The 15,534-nt window shown below is 50.2% G+C and overlaps 1 protein-coding gene across 3 annotated transcripts in view; it reads right to left on the bottom strand.

The window, feature by feature from the left end:
- The window catches only part of SEPTIN8 (septin 8), a 192,197-nt gene that overhangs the window by 114,607 nt on the left and 62,056 nt on the right, over positions 1-15,534 (bottom strand). The window lies entirely within an intron of this gene.

Genomic DNA, 15,534 nt, shown 5'->3' with positions numbered 1-15,534 from the left:
ATTACATTGACACCCCCAGCGTATCGCATATGGCAGTGTGAACTGCCGGGGGTGCGTGTGCGATGCGGGAAAAGGCTGCGAATTCGCAGCCTTCCCGCATCGCATATATGTGAACCGAGCCTTAGTGTTGAATGCTTGCACGCAAAGTTGGACACATACCACATTAAAACAAAGTCTAGAAAAACGCAGGTACAGTCTTTAGTGTTGAATGCTTGCACGCAAAGTTGGACACATACCACATTAAAACAAAGTCTAGAAAAACGCAGGTACAGGGTGATCTTACTTCTTGGTATTATCAGCCATGTAGGATTGTCCTAGGTTTATTACAGGCAACCAGGAGACACAGCGATATCCGGATGTTGGAATCATCATGGCAATTCTCAGGAAATGAACAAGCCGGTGGATATGAAACACAGTTTATTGACAACCAGGAAAGGTAGAACTGGATAATTGTCAATTAAAATTGCTGATACAGTACCAGGCTGGCCAAGTCCAATGGGCCCGCTTATCTGTCTGCGGCTTTTCTGAACAGCAACAACATCCGTCAGTGGCCCTCCATCCCTGCTCCATCCAGAAGACCCAGCAGCCATCCACCGGTCCCCATCAGACTAGGCCAGCCTGGTACTGTATCAGCAATTTTAATTGACATTTATCCACTTCTACCTTTCCTGGTGGTCAATAAACTTTATCATATCCACTGGCTTGTTCATTACCTGAGAACGGTCATGAGAGCACCAACATCCGGATAGCGATGTTTCTCCTGCTTGCCTGATGGATGGTCATTTTTGTATGGATTTTGAAGCCGCACGGGATTGGTTTGTGATAATACACAGTGTGGGTGCCACAGAATTCAGCGCTGGGACCTTTTGTTGTTCCTAGGTTTACTAATCAATGGTAAAAATGAAAAAAATGAAATGGATTCGGAGGGAAACGGATCTATATTCTAGATGGCCCAAGGTGTATATATATATATATATATATATATATATATATATATATAAAAAATCATTGAACTTTATAGGACAACATGCACAAGGCTGTATTTCAAAACTGCATTTTAACATGACAGACTCCAGAACCGAAAGCAGAACTTCAAGAATGATCTTTTTTTCACACTTACAATGGTTCAGCTTGTCTCGATGCAAGACCAGGCCTTTTCTGGCACTTTTGTTTAAATGTAATAATCAGTATTTTTTACTAGAAAATTACTTTGAACCCCCAAAGAGGCCCTAGAGAATAAATTGGTGGGTTTTGTAATTTTCTCAAGTCACACGGTATTTGTGCAGCGGTTTTTCATATGCAATTTTTGGGGAAAAATTCACTTCTTGCAGCTGCAGGCATCACCCCAGTACAACTACTTGAAATCAAATGACAAACTAGGTACGTGATTTGGTGACAAGTGGGTAATCATATCCTGAGGGCCACTGGGGATGCTAAAAATCACTAATAGTCCATGCTTTATCACCACCTTCCCCATTGCAAGGATCCTTAAACTACGGCCCTCCAGCTGTTGCAGAACTACACATTCCAATGGAGCATTGTAAAACTCTGACATTCACAGACATGACTAGGGCATGATGGGAATTGTAGTTCCTGAACAGATGGAGGACCATAGTTTGAAGACCCCTGATTTAGAGGATACCTTGTAATTTTTTTTCTAAGGAATTCTCTGAAAGAAAGTGTAGGCGAGAGTTAAATAATGTCACAATCAGTGAACGTCTGGTGAAGGGGTCGAGCGAGTGACCCCGTTTTCACTGTGCAGAGGGGAAGCCTCTGGAGTAGCACCTTGAATATTAGTTCTATCGTATGTAGCATGGGCTACTAAAATGATTTTCAGCATCGCCAGTGGCCATATAGAAACTTACATTGAGCCAAGCTGAACCAATTTAAGTTTGCAGAAATTATCATTCCCGATGTTCCACTTTAAAGGTCCATGCACACTAGAGCCAGAAAAATTCCAGAACCCCTGGCTCAAAAAAAAATAACTGTATACAAAAATACTCATAGTAGCTCGTATTTCACAAGAGTTTTGGAGCCTTTAGGCCCCTTTCACACTTTGCAGTCCCAAGTCGCAGGACAAGTTGCACAAGTCGCATGACAAATTGTACTCCACGATTTGCAATACGGTTCATATCCGACTTCAAAGTAGTCCCTGCACTACACTGGTCCCACTGATGCGTTTTGAGTTTCATAGGCATCGCAGCAAAAAAAAAAAAAAAAAAAAAAACGCACAATTTTTAGTTCGCAAAAGTGCACATTTGCTTTTTTCCCCAAAAAAGTCCCCTCTCCTTTTCTCTTAGCTCATTGACAGACGTAGTCCTCTTTGATTCACATCAATAGGGTTATGCTGCCCTCTACAGGAGTAGGACTAGGCAGAAAGAAAACGTTCTGGCCACACCCTAGGGACAGTCCCAGAGGGTATATCCTCTTCCTGTCTGCTACAGGAAATCAGTTCGGTCACAAAGCAGTGTCAGAGAATTTAACCCAACCCAACTCAATGATAGAGGGGCGGGTACTACGTCTGTCAATGAGCTAAGAGAAAAGGATTTTACGGTAAGATCCCAGGGTGGTAACGGCGCGCGCACTGGCGGAGCCAGGTGTCGCACCCCCTGGATGAAATTCCGCACCAAGGAATGAGTAGCCAAAAACTTCTGAAAGAAGATAGCTAATGCTGAAAACAGACCCTTGATAACACTCAAGGCCAGCTTCTGCTCAACTCCCTGTTGCAGAAAAACCAATATTCGGCCCACCGAATAAGAACGTGGAGGGAACCCAAGGGATTCACACCACGCAATCTAAGACTTCCATGTGCGATGATAGCCCTTTCTGGAAGTCGCTTTCCTTGCTTTAACTAGAGCAGGAATAACTGAAGCTGACAATCCCTTGTCCTTCAGCACCTGGGTCTCAATAGCCAGGCCGTTAAAACCAGCGATCGTAAAGCAGGATGGAAGATCGGTCCCTGCGACAGCAGATCCTCCCTAAGAGGAAGTCGCCAAGGAACGTCTGCAACCAGCCTGACCAGGTCGGCGTACCAGGCCCGACTAGGCCAGTCCTGATCTACCAGGATAACTGGGATTCCCTCCACCTCTATCCTGCGAAGAAGCTTCGGCAGTAACTTGAGAGGAGGGAAGTAGCTGATACTGCCCCCATGGGGCGATCAGCATGTCTGCGGTGTCTGCTAGAGGATCGTGGGAGCGAGCCACAAACCTTCGCACTTTCCTGTTGAGCTGAGATGCCAACAGCTCCCATTCGGGGTGCCCCAACGGAGGCACAGTTGGTGGAATATCCCTGGATGAAGAGATCATTCCCCTTGATCCAGAATCTGACGGCTGAGATAATCTGCCTGCCAATTCACCCCCGGAATGAATACCGCAGAGAGAGCTGGAACAATCGTTCCGCCCAACGAAGAATGCTGGCCACTTCTATGGCCGCCAGGACACTCCTGGTGCCCCTTTGATGATTGACATAAGCCACTGCTGTGGCATTGTCCGACTGGATCCGAACCGGGCTGCCCTGGAGCTGCTCGGTCCAGTGAATCAGACAAAGTCTGATCGCTCTCAGTTTCAATACATTTATCGGTAACCTGGACTCTTCCAGGGACCAAAGCCCCTGAGCCGAGAATTTCTCCTCACCCGGATAGACTGGCATCCGTGGTGATAAGCGTCCAAATATTGGTAGGAATGACTTCCCCTGGTTGAGCATTGGAGACCGAAGCCACCAGACCAGGGACTCCCTGGTCCGCTCGCTCAGCCGGACCCGATTGTCCAGGGAATCTGGATTCCGGTTACACTTGAGAAGAATCTCTCCTTGAAGGATTCGGGTATGGGACTGGGCAAATGGTACTGCTTCAAAGGAAGCCACCCTCAAACCCAGGACCCTCATGCAAGCCTGGATGTGTCTAAAATTAGACCCAAATATTCCAGCCTCCTGGTGGGAACCAAAGATGACTTCTGCAGGTTCACCAGCCACCCGAACTCTTGCAAAAGAGGTCATGGTGATCTCTAAGTTTAGTAATAGAGCCGCACGGAGCAGAAGATCGTCTAGGTGACCTAGAATCGATATGTCCCGTTGTCGTAACAACGCCAAGACTGGGGCCAACACCTTTGTGAAGACCCGGAGAGTCGAGGCGAGACCAAAGAGTAACGCCACAAACTGATAATGGTACTCTTCTACGGAAAAACGCAGGAAACGCTGATGTCCTGCATAAATAAGAAAGTGAAGATAGGCATCCTAGATGTCTATGGACGCCAGAAAATCCCCCTGACGCAGGGAGGCCGCTACTGTGCGAATGGACTCCATCTTGAATTTTTGTAAAGATTGAATGCTCTTAAGTCCAGAATTGGACGCACCTTGTCCTCTTTTCTGGGTATTGTGAAAAGGTTCGAATAGAACCCTTGAAATGCTCTGTCCAAGGAATGTGGACCACCACACCTTGTTGCATTAAATCCGTGACTGCCCCTCGTAAGCTCTTAAGTGATCCGGGATAGTCGAACATTGAAAAGGAAGAATCGCACTGGGAGAGTGACATACAATCTTGTAACCTGACCGTATGACCTCGCGAACTATTTGTCCGAGGTTCTGGAAAGCCATGGATCCGGAAACCGGCGAAGACGTCCCCCTACCCCAGCTATGGGCGGGGGTGCACCTTCAGGCTTTAGTAGTCTTATCTTCAGGTCTGAAAGAGCCGGGCTTTTGCTTGCCCGACCAACGCCCCTTAAAAAAAAACCTCCCGAAGGAGTTTGAGGACTTTGCTTTTTTCGCCCGTGGGGCGAAAAACCTTTTTATGAGCGGAAAAAGAAGGCGCCCGTCTCTGACGGGATCCTTTACCCTTAGTACTTTGTGGCAAGAAAGTGCTCTTTCCTCTAGTGAGATCCTTAATAATCTCATCTAAATTGGCCCCAAGATAGGCGCACACCCTGAAAAACGGAATTTTTGTAAAATCTTACCTGTAAAATTCCTTTCTCTGAGTCCTCCGACAGTCGCCGCCTCTTCATATTCGTCACATATGGGGTATTAGACTTTGCTCCGAAGGAGTAGCTAGGCAACAGAATATGTTAACAATAAAGCTTTAACATATCCCACCCTCAAGGGGTGGTCCCCTCAGTCAATACCCTCCTACTTCCTGCAACCATATCTCAGTTTTAGTGGAATAGCAGTAGAGTATACATTCAAACCCCAAAAGAGGGGCGGGGGCGGCGACTGTCGGAGGACTCAGAGAAAGGAATTTTACAGGTAAGATTTTACAAAAATTCCGTTTTCTCTTACGTCCTCCGACAGTCGCCGCCTCTTCATATTCGTCACATATGGGGACGTCCCAAAGCAGTGCAAACATGAGGGGTGGGAAACGCATCCGCGCCGAAAGGCAACGCAGTCTCCACATCAAAGAAAGGAACCTTACCAAAGGAAGGAAACCAGCTGGGCAACAGCAAAAATAAGTGCTCAACAGGAGCAACAACCCAGGAAAAGACAAAAAAACCAGGGGATACAAAAAAACTATCCCAACAGCCAGGAGTCCCCAACAAGGGACCCTATGGAACCGCCGCACTAAGAACCTTGCGGCCAAAGGAAGCATCCGCCGATGCCTGAACATCTACTTTGTAGAATTTTGTGAAAGTGTGTACGGTCGACCAAGTCGCCGCCTTACACACCTGGGCTACAGAAGCCCCATGACGGCAGGCCCAAGACGTACTCAGTGATCTAGTAGAGTGCGCCCTCACAGGCACAGGGGGAACCTTCCCCTGCAAGGCATAGGCCTGTTCAATGGTCTGCCTGATCCATTTGGCAATGGTAGAGGCGGAAGCCGCCATGCCCTTCCGAGGACCCTCTGGAAGAACAAACAAGGAGTCAGTCTTACGAAAAGACTCAGTCGATTTAAGGTAAACCCTTATCGCCCGAACAACATCCAGAGAGTGCCACCTCACCTCCTTTGGATGTTTAGGCTTCGTGCACAACGAAGGCAAAACAATATCCTCGTTAAGATGGAATTCCGAAACTCGTTTCGGTAGAAAAGAAGGAATAGGTCGCAAGACCACCTTGTCCAAATGAACAACCAGGTACGGAGACTTGCAGGACAAAGCCGCCAGTTCCGACACTCTGCGAGCCGAAGTGATCGCCACCAAAAAGGCGACCTTTTTGGACAACATAGACAACGAGATCTCCCTGATCTGTTCAAAAGGAGCACGTTGTAACACAGACAGAACTAGATTCAAGTCCCAAGGGGGCAAAGGATCCCTCCTAGGAGGAACCAGATGCCGCACACCCTGAATAAAAGTGCCAACCAAGGAGTTGGAAGCCACGGGACGTTGAAATAGAACGGCCAGCGCCGACACCTGACCCTTAATCGTAGCCAGCGCCAAACGCTGATCGACACCCGTCTGAAGGAAAGACAGCACACGGGAAACCGAGTACGTGCGGGGTGAAAACCCCCTGGACTCACACCAGGCAAAATAGGCCTTCCAAGTACGGTAATAAACCTTCCCCGAGGAAGACTTCCTCGCGTTGATCAAAGTATGAACGACCTCTGGAGAGAGATCCTTCTCCTTCAGGACCTCGGTCTCAACAGCCAGGCCGTCAAAGCCAGCGACTGTAAAGCAGGATGGTAAATCGGTCCTTGAGACAGTAGATCGTCTCGAAGAGGCAGACGCCAAGGAGCGTCGACCGCCAGATTCACGAGGTCTGCGTACCAGGACCGGCGAGGCCAGTCCGGTGCCACAAGAATCACCGTGCTGCGTTCCGAGTGCAACCTGCGAAGGAACCTGGACAGCAACTGAATCGGTGGAAACGCGTACATCAGCCTGTACTGATGCCACGGGGCCACTAACGCGTCCGACGCGTCTGCCCGAGGGTCGCGCGTCCTTGCCACGAACCTCTTCACCTTGTAGTTGAGGCGAGACGCGAACAGGTCCACATCTGGAAGACCCCACTTCGCGCACAACATCTGGAAGACAGCCGGGTGGAGAGACCATTCCCCCTGATCCAGGGTCTGGCGACTCAGATAGTCCGCCTGCCAGTTCTCCACTCCCGGAATGTGAACCGCCGTTATCGCCGGGACATGAGTCTCGGCCCAAGACAGAATGTCGGCCACTTCTCGAGCCGCTCGGGCACTCCTGGTGCCCCCTTGGTGGTTGACGTAGGCCACCGCCGTGGCATTGTCCGTCTGCACCCGAACCGGGCAGCCCTGCAGCCGGTCCGTCCAGCGATGAAGACAGAGCCTTATCGCACGCAATTCCAGAATGTTGATCGGAAGGGAAGACTCCCCCTCCGACCAGGTCCCCTGGGCGGACAGAACGCCCAGAACACCACCCCAGCCCGACAGGCTGGCATCCGTGGTGATTATCGTCCACGAGATCGGACGAAACGACTTGCCCCCGGACACCAACGGGGACTGGAGCCACCACAGAAGGTTTTCCCTGGTGCGATGACTCAACGAGATCTGAAGATCCAGAGATTGAGGTCGCCCGTCCCACCTGGACAGGATCTCCGCTTGAAGACCCCGCGTGTGAAACTGCGCGAAAGGAATCGCCTCGAAGGCCGAGACCATCAATCCCAGACATCTCATACCCGTCCGCAGAGACGAGTGTGGAACGTCCCTGAGGGACCTGACTTCCTCCTGAAGAGTCCTGAGTTTGTCTTCCGGCAGGAAGACCTTCGCCTGCACCGAGTCCAGTATCATTCCCAGATAGGGGAGACGAACCGACGGACTCAGTGTCGACTTTGGAACATTTATCGTCCAACCGAACTCCTGCAGAGTTTGCATTGTGACAGACAGGTCCCTCTCCAGACCCTGTCTGGTCGCAGACCGAACCAGAATGTCGTCCAGATACCCCAGGACAGAAATGCCCTGGGCTCTCAATAATGCCAGAACCGGTGCAAGCACCTTGGTGAAGACCCGCGGAGCCGAGGCGAGCCCAAAGGGCAACGCCACAAACTGGTAGTGATCCTCCGCAATGGCAAATCGAAGGTACTTCTGATGACCCTCGAATATGGGGATGTGAAGGTACGCATCCTTCAAATCGATGGAGGCCATGAATTCCCCCGGAACCAGGGCAGCCACCACCGAGCGCAGGGATTCCATGCGGAACTTGCGAACTCGCACAGAGCGGTTCAGAGCTTTCAAGTCCAGAATCGGACGAACCTTGCCCTCCTTCCTGGGCACGGTGAACAGATTGGAATAAAACCCCCGAAATCTGTCCCGATGAGGCACCGGAACCACCACTCCCTGAGCCCTCAGGTCCCGCACCGCCAGGTGCAGATCCCGCAGGCGCTCTGGAGACAGTTGAAGATTTGAGGGAAAAAATCTGCTCTCCGGCCGAGAGAGAAACTCGATCTTGTAACCAGATCGAACGATTTCCAAAACCCATCTGTCCCTCACACGGGCCAACCAGGGCTGAAGAAAACCGAGCAAGCGTCCCCCCACCCCAAAACTGGGTGAGGGCGCCCCTTCAGGCCGAACTGTTATGGGCCGCAGGTCCGGATTGACCGGACTTCTGTTTCCCAGACCAGGGCTTCTTCTGAGAGCCTTGGCCCTTGAACGGTTTGCCCTTGTAGTGCGGCCGAAAGGCACGAAAGGACCCCTGAGGGGGCCGAAACTGAGCATGCTTCTTCCCAGAAGCCCCCTTAGCCTTGGGGAAATGGGGCAAGAGAGTGCTCTTACCCCCGGTAATCCCCTTAATCAACACATCCAGGGACTCCCCAAAAAGGCGAGACCCATCATAAGGCAGATTGGCTAAGGTTTTACGTGAAGATTGGTCCACCGACCAACATTTCAACCAAACCAGGCGGCGAGACAACACCGCCACGCTGTGCACACGCGCGGCCAACGGAATCAGGTCCAGGTCCGCATCACACAGATACATGACACCCTGGTGGATCTGATCCACCATATCCAGGGTCGCCGCCGAGGCCGAATCGGCCACTAGGACGCGCCTAAGCATCTGCGTCCAACTTGCGATCGCCTGGGCCGCCATGAGAGAAGCAAACAGAGCCTTAAGCATAGAACCCGTAACAGAATAAGTATGACGGGCAAGAGACTCCAGTCTCCTATCCGTGGCATCACGGAAAATAGGGGATCCCTCTGCAGGGATCGCAGTGGCTTTGTTCAAAACCGCAATAGCATGATCCACCGGCGGAGGCACACACCACCGTTCATCAGTGGCAGGCGAGAAAGGATACGCAGCTTAAATTTACTTGGTACCGCAAAAGGCTTGCGCAAATCGCGCCATTGGTCCTTAACAGCGCGCTGAAAATCAGCATTGCAGGGAAAAACCTGCGGCGTCCTGCGTTTTCTCTGCGTCCCATAAGCCGCCAAGGCAGCTGGGGGACACACCTCGTCCTGCAAACGTAGCGTCTGCTTAATGGAAGCAATCAACTCATCCATGATTGCAAGCTCTTCAGGCGAGCCAGGGGGAGAATTATCAACCCCCTCAACTTCAGCCTCTACCTCAGACCCCACTAGATCAAGAGAGGAGCGGGACCCCGATAGGGAGGTCCCCGCCAGAACAGCCCCATCACCTTCACCCTCAGAATCAGAGGACAGAGCAACTCTGGGCCGTTTAGTAGATTGAGCAGCCACCAGCATTTGCACCTGTGCAGCAAGGCCAGCCACAATAGTGGCTAAATCCCCCCCTGGGGGGGAAACAGCGGTCCCCTGGCTTTCCACCAATACTGTGGGAAACTTGCCCTCCTGAGAATCCATTGCCCCTGTATGCCAGACAACCAAGGGTTAACTGCCCCCTTACAACAAGCGCGGCAAGCGCAGCCCACCGCACCACACTCAGGCACAATGAGACCCCCACAGGGAACATACAGACTGAATACAGGCAATGGAACACAGGAATAGAAGGATAAAACCTGAGGAGACTCCGCTGCTGCTGCTGCCTCGATCGGTGCTTCCAGGAGAGAGGAAGTGATGCTGCCAGGGCGCTCTATGTAAGCCTATGGAGGCTACAAGAAAATGGCCGCCGTGCATGCAAACCATGCGGCCGGAGCGGGCGCCGGTAAAATGGCGTCGTTTGGCGCCGAAATCGCCGCTCCACAGTGCATAAAATCACACACAATATTAACCCATTATATGGATACATGTTAGATCGCCGCAGCGATCGCTGTATATGCCCCAACATGCCATTAAAAACATGCCCCACAGCACACAGCTCCTCACACTGCCCAGCCTGACATACTCAGTGTCATACAGCTCCCCCCCCCCCTTGCAGCCCACAGCATGCAGCCGAGAGATAGGGAGACAAGCAGTGTGATTAAAGGCAGGTTACACAGTCCCAGACTGAGACCCCCCCCAGACAGACAGGTCCCCACATAGATACACTTACCTCACATGGCGTGGGGGATCCGCACAGGCGAACAAGCCGCTGCACATGAGGCAGGGAGAGTCGCAATTCAAGACGCACACAATGGCGGTTCAGAAACCGCACAGCGTCCGGTGAGGTAGCCACCTCACCAATCATCCCTGCACCGAACAGGGATGGGTCGTTCACTGTGCCAGGAGCGTTACCTGGCTGAACGCTCGATGGCAGACTGGGAAGCCACTGACCCACGACCTGCGACCAGGGGGATCAGCCCGAGACCCAGTCCGCATGATCCTCTTCGTCCGAAGAACTAACTAATGCTGACAAAAATAACAGCTAAGTAAAGGTAGAGAGAAAACTCAAACAAAATATCAAAAAGAAGAAAGAGTCTGGGACAAAAAGTCCCAGCACAGAGAGAGCCAGCCACTCCTGACAAGCTAGACATTAAAACTGGGATATGGTTGCAGGAAGTAGGAGGGTATTGACTGAGGGGACCACCCCTTGAGGGTGGGATATGTTAAAGCTTTATTGTTAACATATTCTGTTGCCTAGCTACTCCTTCGGAGCAAAGTCTAATACCCCATATGTGACGAATATGAAGAGGCGGCGACTGTCGGAGGACGTAAGAGAAAGGTAGATTTAACCAAAGCTTCCTTGGAGCCTTGGTCTGCCGACCAATATTTTAGTCACAGTGTACGCCTGAGGACCACTGCTGAAACTGATGCTCGCCCCAATAGTGGAGTGGCGTCTAGTGCAACGTCGCAGACAAACTGTAACTCTTGTATCATCTGTTCCACCAGATCTGATACCGCCTGGGGGATATCTCTCCCCTCTAAGCCACTTGGTCCATTCTAGACCAATAGCAATTACTGGTCTGAAAGCTGACCCAATTAGGGAAAAGATGGCGCGAGACACAGCTTCCACCTTACGATCATCTTTAAAGGATGGAGCATCCTCCAATAGGATAACCGTAGCTTTGTTCAATCTGGAGATTGGAAAATCCACCACAGATGGTACTATCCATCTCTTGAGGAATGATTCCTCGAACGGATAACGCCTATTAATGCGTTTAGGAAATAGTAGGGGCTCGTCTTGGATGACCCCATTCCTCCTTAGTTACATTACCGAAACACTTGGGTAAGGGAAATACTTTCGCCATTTTGGTGCATTTATTAGTACCAAATGGGATCTCAGTATCAGCTACTTCTGATGGTGTAACCTCCGAACAGATACAATTAATGCGTTACTAACGCTTCCTCTCGGGCTATGGTAGATGCCGAAACATCTTCCTCACTGTCTGAAGAGACAGTACCCGGGTCACAAACCCCAGATGAGGTACCTGCAACTGCAGGAATAGGCTCAGACTCTGAATCTGAAGTTTCAGATGAAAATGGGGGTAGGCGGGGGTCGCTTTCTTGCGCCCTGTCCCTGACAAGCCAATTCCACCCGGGATAGACAAAAAGTTTCCAAAACTGCTGACAATGACTCACTATTAAGTGGGGAACTGGAGGGTCCTGCAGCCACTTCGAGGGGATCAGGTGGAGATACATGTGTGGCAGGGTCCATGTTAATCCAGGACACTTTGCCAGTAAAAAAGAAAAACTTTTTTTTTTTTTTTTTAAATAAAAAAATACCCTTTAATTCACCAGCGCAATAGCGCCCCTCAGCGTACCTGCTTTGGACCCCCACAGAGAGAGAGAGACCCCAAGGGCTCACCACCAGATGCAAAGAAGTTGCTTATTAAAACTGCTGTCAGCGTTGTCTTGTGCAGACTGGGAAGTCTTGCACTAGGTTTCCCGGGTGAAAGGAAGTGGCTCCGCCCCCTGTGTACGCCTTCCGGCGTTCCCAGCTGCTCCTCGAGGTTTGCTGGGCACATCAAACATGGCCGCCCCCATGCAGGAGACAATAGGCTACGAAAAAATGGCGGCCTGCATGACCTGCGGGCGGCTTGTGTAGACAATGCAGACATGCGGTCTACAACAAAATGGCGGCGGACTGCCGATCTAGCGTGGCTCCTCCAGTACAGCGGCCTGCATGCTTTGAAAACAGCTGATGGCGGCCTGTCGGCCTGCGGGAGTATGGCGATCTAAGGTAGGCTATACCTCCTATGTGTTTACTATAGCAAATCAAACTCGGCTTCCTTGCTAGAGAACCCAAGGCTTGCTGAAGTATCAGCTCCCAAACCAAGCCTGCTGGAGTGTCAGCTCCCAAACCAGATCACACTATCACAGGGGATATGTGAACATGTCATAGGCTACAAGGGGGAACTTTAATGTCAAAGGATCCGACCATACACAGAGGGGCCCGTATCCCAAAGACCCCACAGGGGGGAACATTTACTCACCATACCGGCTGACGGCACCCTCTCTTCACAGTACCCTCTCCACCGGGGTGGGGGGCTGTCGACCAATACGGACGCCTTGACTCTCTGGTTCCTGGCGTCCAAGCGAGACGTTTAACTCGCAGGGTCAGTCCCCCAATGGGACTATGTCGCAGCCGACCCAGCGCGGGGCTATGGTCTGCACGCGCTTGTAGGCTGAACCGGGATGACCACTGGATCTCAACATCCAGCCCGTCGCCCGGCCCCGCATACTTACTTGAATGTGTCGCGGCCGACCCAGCGCGGAGCTATGGTCTGCGCGCGCTCGTAGGCCAGCTGGGGTGACCACTGGATCTCAACATCCAGCCCGTCGCCCAGATCCGGCGTGATTTGCTTGAAGATCTCACAGGAAAAACTGGAGACAAAAAACTACCTAAAAAAGGAAAAATTTTTTCTAAAAAATCTTGCCAGGACCAGAGATCCCAGCAAGGAACTTAGGTCCTTACTCCTGACTAGACAGAAAAAAACTGATTTCCTGTAGCAGACAGGAAGAGGATATACCCTCTGGGACTGCCCCTAGGGTGTGGCCAGAACGTTTTCTTTCTGCCTAGTCCTACTCCTGTAGAGGGCAGCATAACCCTATTGATGTGAATCAAAGAGGACTACGTCTGTCAATGAGAGACAGAGAAATTTTTTTTTTTTTTTTTTTTTTTTAAATTGATGCTTTTTTTTTTGTTTATAGCACAAAAATTAAAAAAAAAAAAAAAAAAAAAAAAAAAAATCGCACATGTGATCAAATACCACCAAAAGAAAGCTCTATTTGTGGGGGAAAAAAAAGGACGTAAATTTTGTTTGGATACAGCGTCGCACGACAGTGCCATTGTCCGTTAAAGTAACGCAGTGCCAAATCACAAAATAGGACCTGTTAGGGAGGGGGTAAAATCTTCCGGTGCTGAAGTGGTTAACTAAGGGAAAGCAACAGGGGGAGAGGAGAAACATTGGAACACTAATCAGTACAAGTGTGCAAAGGTGTATATCTTTAAAAATAAATCACCTCTAAGGTTGGGTATTCTATATGTGTGGATGTTGCTGGGTTATGTAAAGCCATCAGTTTAGATTTTTTTACATTTTAGAATGGGGTGCCTCGAGAATTTTAAAAGGGGCCTTGACGGAAAAAAGGTTGAGAAACACAGCTCTAGAGCATGTCTTAGCAGTTGGAGAGAAAGTTGCTGTGAGGCAAAAAATAAAAATGCTATTTCCTAAGGTGCGTGCATCTTATTTGAAAAACAAAGAACTGGAATGGTATGAATAAGGGCTCTTTCACACACGGAGTCCGCCAATCCCCCTCTGAGCAGGCGGATGACAGCTATGTCTCCGCGCTGTGTGGGGAGACATAGCTGTCAGATCCTGATCGGATCCTCCATGCATCCCTATGGGGCAGCAGATGTCAGCAGAGGCATGTCCGCTGACACCCGCTGCTATCCGATTCTGATCCTGTCCGTCAAATCCAGATGGATGGAAACCATATTTTCTACTGTCCAGGGGATCGGATCGGATGAGAGCGGACAGGCGGTCTGCTCTCATCCGATTCCCCCATAGAGAGCAGCGGGGCTCTGACACCTCCCTCTCCGCACGCAGAGCGGAGAGGGAGCTGTCACCTGCCTGCTCAGTGGGGATCGGCGGATCGATCCCCCCGCTGAGCAACACGGAGTCCGCCAACGGAGGCGGAACTTGTGAAAGGACCCTTTCACACATGGAGTCCGTTCATCCTATCCCCATAGGGATGCATGGGGCGTCCGTTCAGATCCGCCCAAAAACTGACAGGCGGATCTGAACGGACGCCCCATGCACCCCTATGGGGCATTGGATGTCAGTGGAGACATGTCCGCTGACATCCGATCCGATAAAACCGGACGGTTAGAAACCCTATTTTCCATCCGGCTGGCGGATCGGATGAGAACGGACAGACGGTCCGTTCCCATCCGATTCCCCTATAGAGATGAATGGGAACCTGACAGCTGTGTATCCGCACACAGCGCAGAGACACAGCTGTCATCCGCCTGCTCAGTGGGGGATCGGCGGATCGATCCCCCACTGAGAAAAAAAGGAGTCCGAAGGACTCAGTGTGTGAAAGAACCCTAAACGTCATTGAATCACACAGTACTTCACACAATCACAGTGAAACCCTGACTTAAAAACATCCAACTGATTAAAATGTTGTGAAAATGTTACTCTTCTTCCCCTCCCTGGCCTGCTGTACACCTGAACAGCAGCATGCATTGCAAAGTTAAGGTAATTATGGACAAAAGGCAATACATTGGAAAAAAAGTAAACCTCAAAGCATGTCAGCATGAATGAAAAACTCAGCAATGTGCAAACAGTCCATGCCTGTCTGCAACATAGATAAGCATGACACTACAGGAAATATTCCAAACACAGATGGAAATCAGTTATATGCTGATTGAGCATGAAAGGAGGAGCAAATGCTCTGTATTTGTATTTCACTTGTATAGTTCCAAATGGAGACTAAAAAGGTAAAACCCAAGCCAATTAGAGCTCCCTAAACAATACCTGAGCCATGATAAAAAGTAGCAGCCATGGACTACAAAAGGTATCAGCACTACAACAGGCTCCAGACTATGACCATGCAAATGGAAGTTCTACGTAAATACCTCCACAGGACATGCAAATCCCAAGGAGAAACAGCAGGCTTTCACATAGGAATGTAGAAGCAACACAGCCAGAATCATACATGCAGGTATCCACTACACTTGAGAACTCTCTATATGAGAACAGACCAATATAGTTAAAGAACTATTTCCGGCAGCTATCATAATTCCACAGCATTAATCTGCACTGCTGGATAGTAAGTAAAATTTGGCCGAGTAGACTCATGGTTCTTCCAGGTACATAAGG

Source organism: Pelophylax lessonae, assembly GCF_965119305.1.
Source record: "Pelophylax lessonae genome assembly, chromosome: 4".
Lineage (NCBI taxonomy): Eukaryota > Metazoa > Chordata > Amphibia > Anura > Ranidae > Pelophylax > Pelophylax lessonae.
Note: the sequence above shows the minus strand (reverse complement) of the source record. Positions and strands in the feature narration are given on the sequence as shown.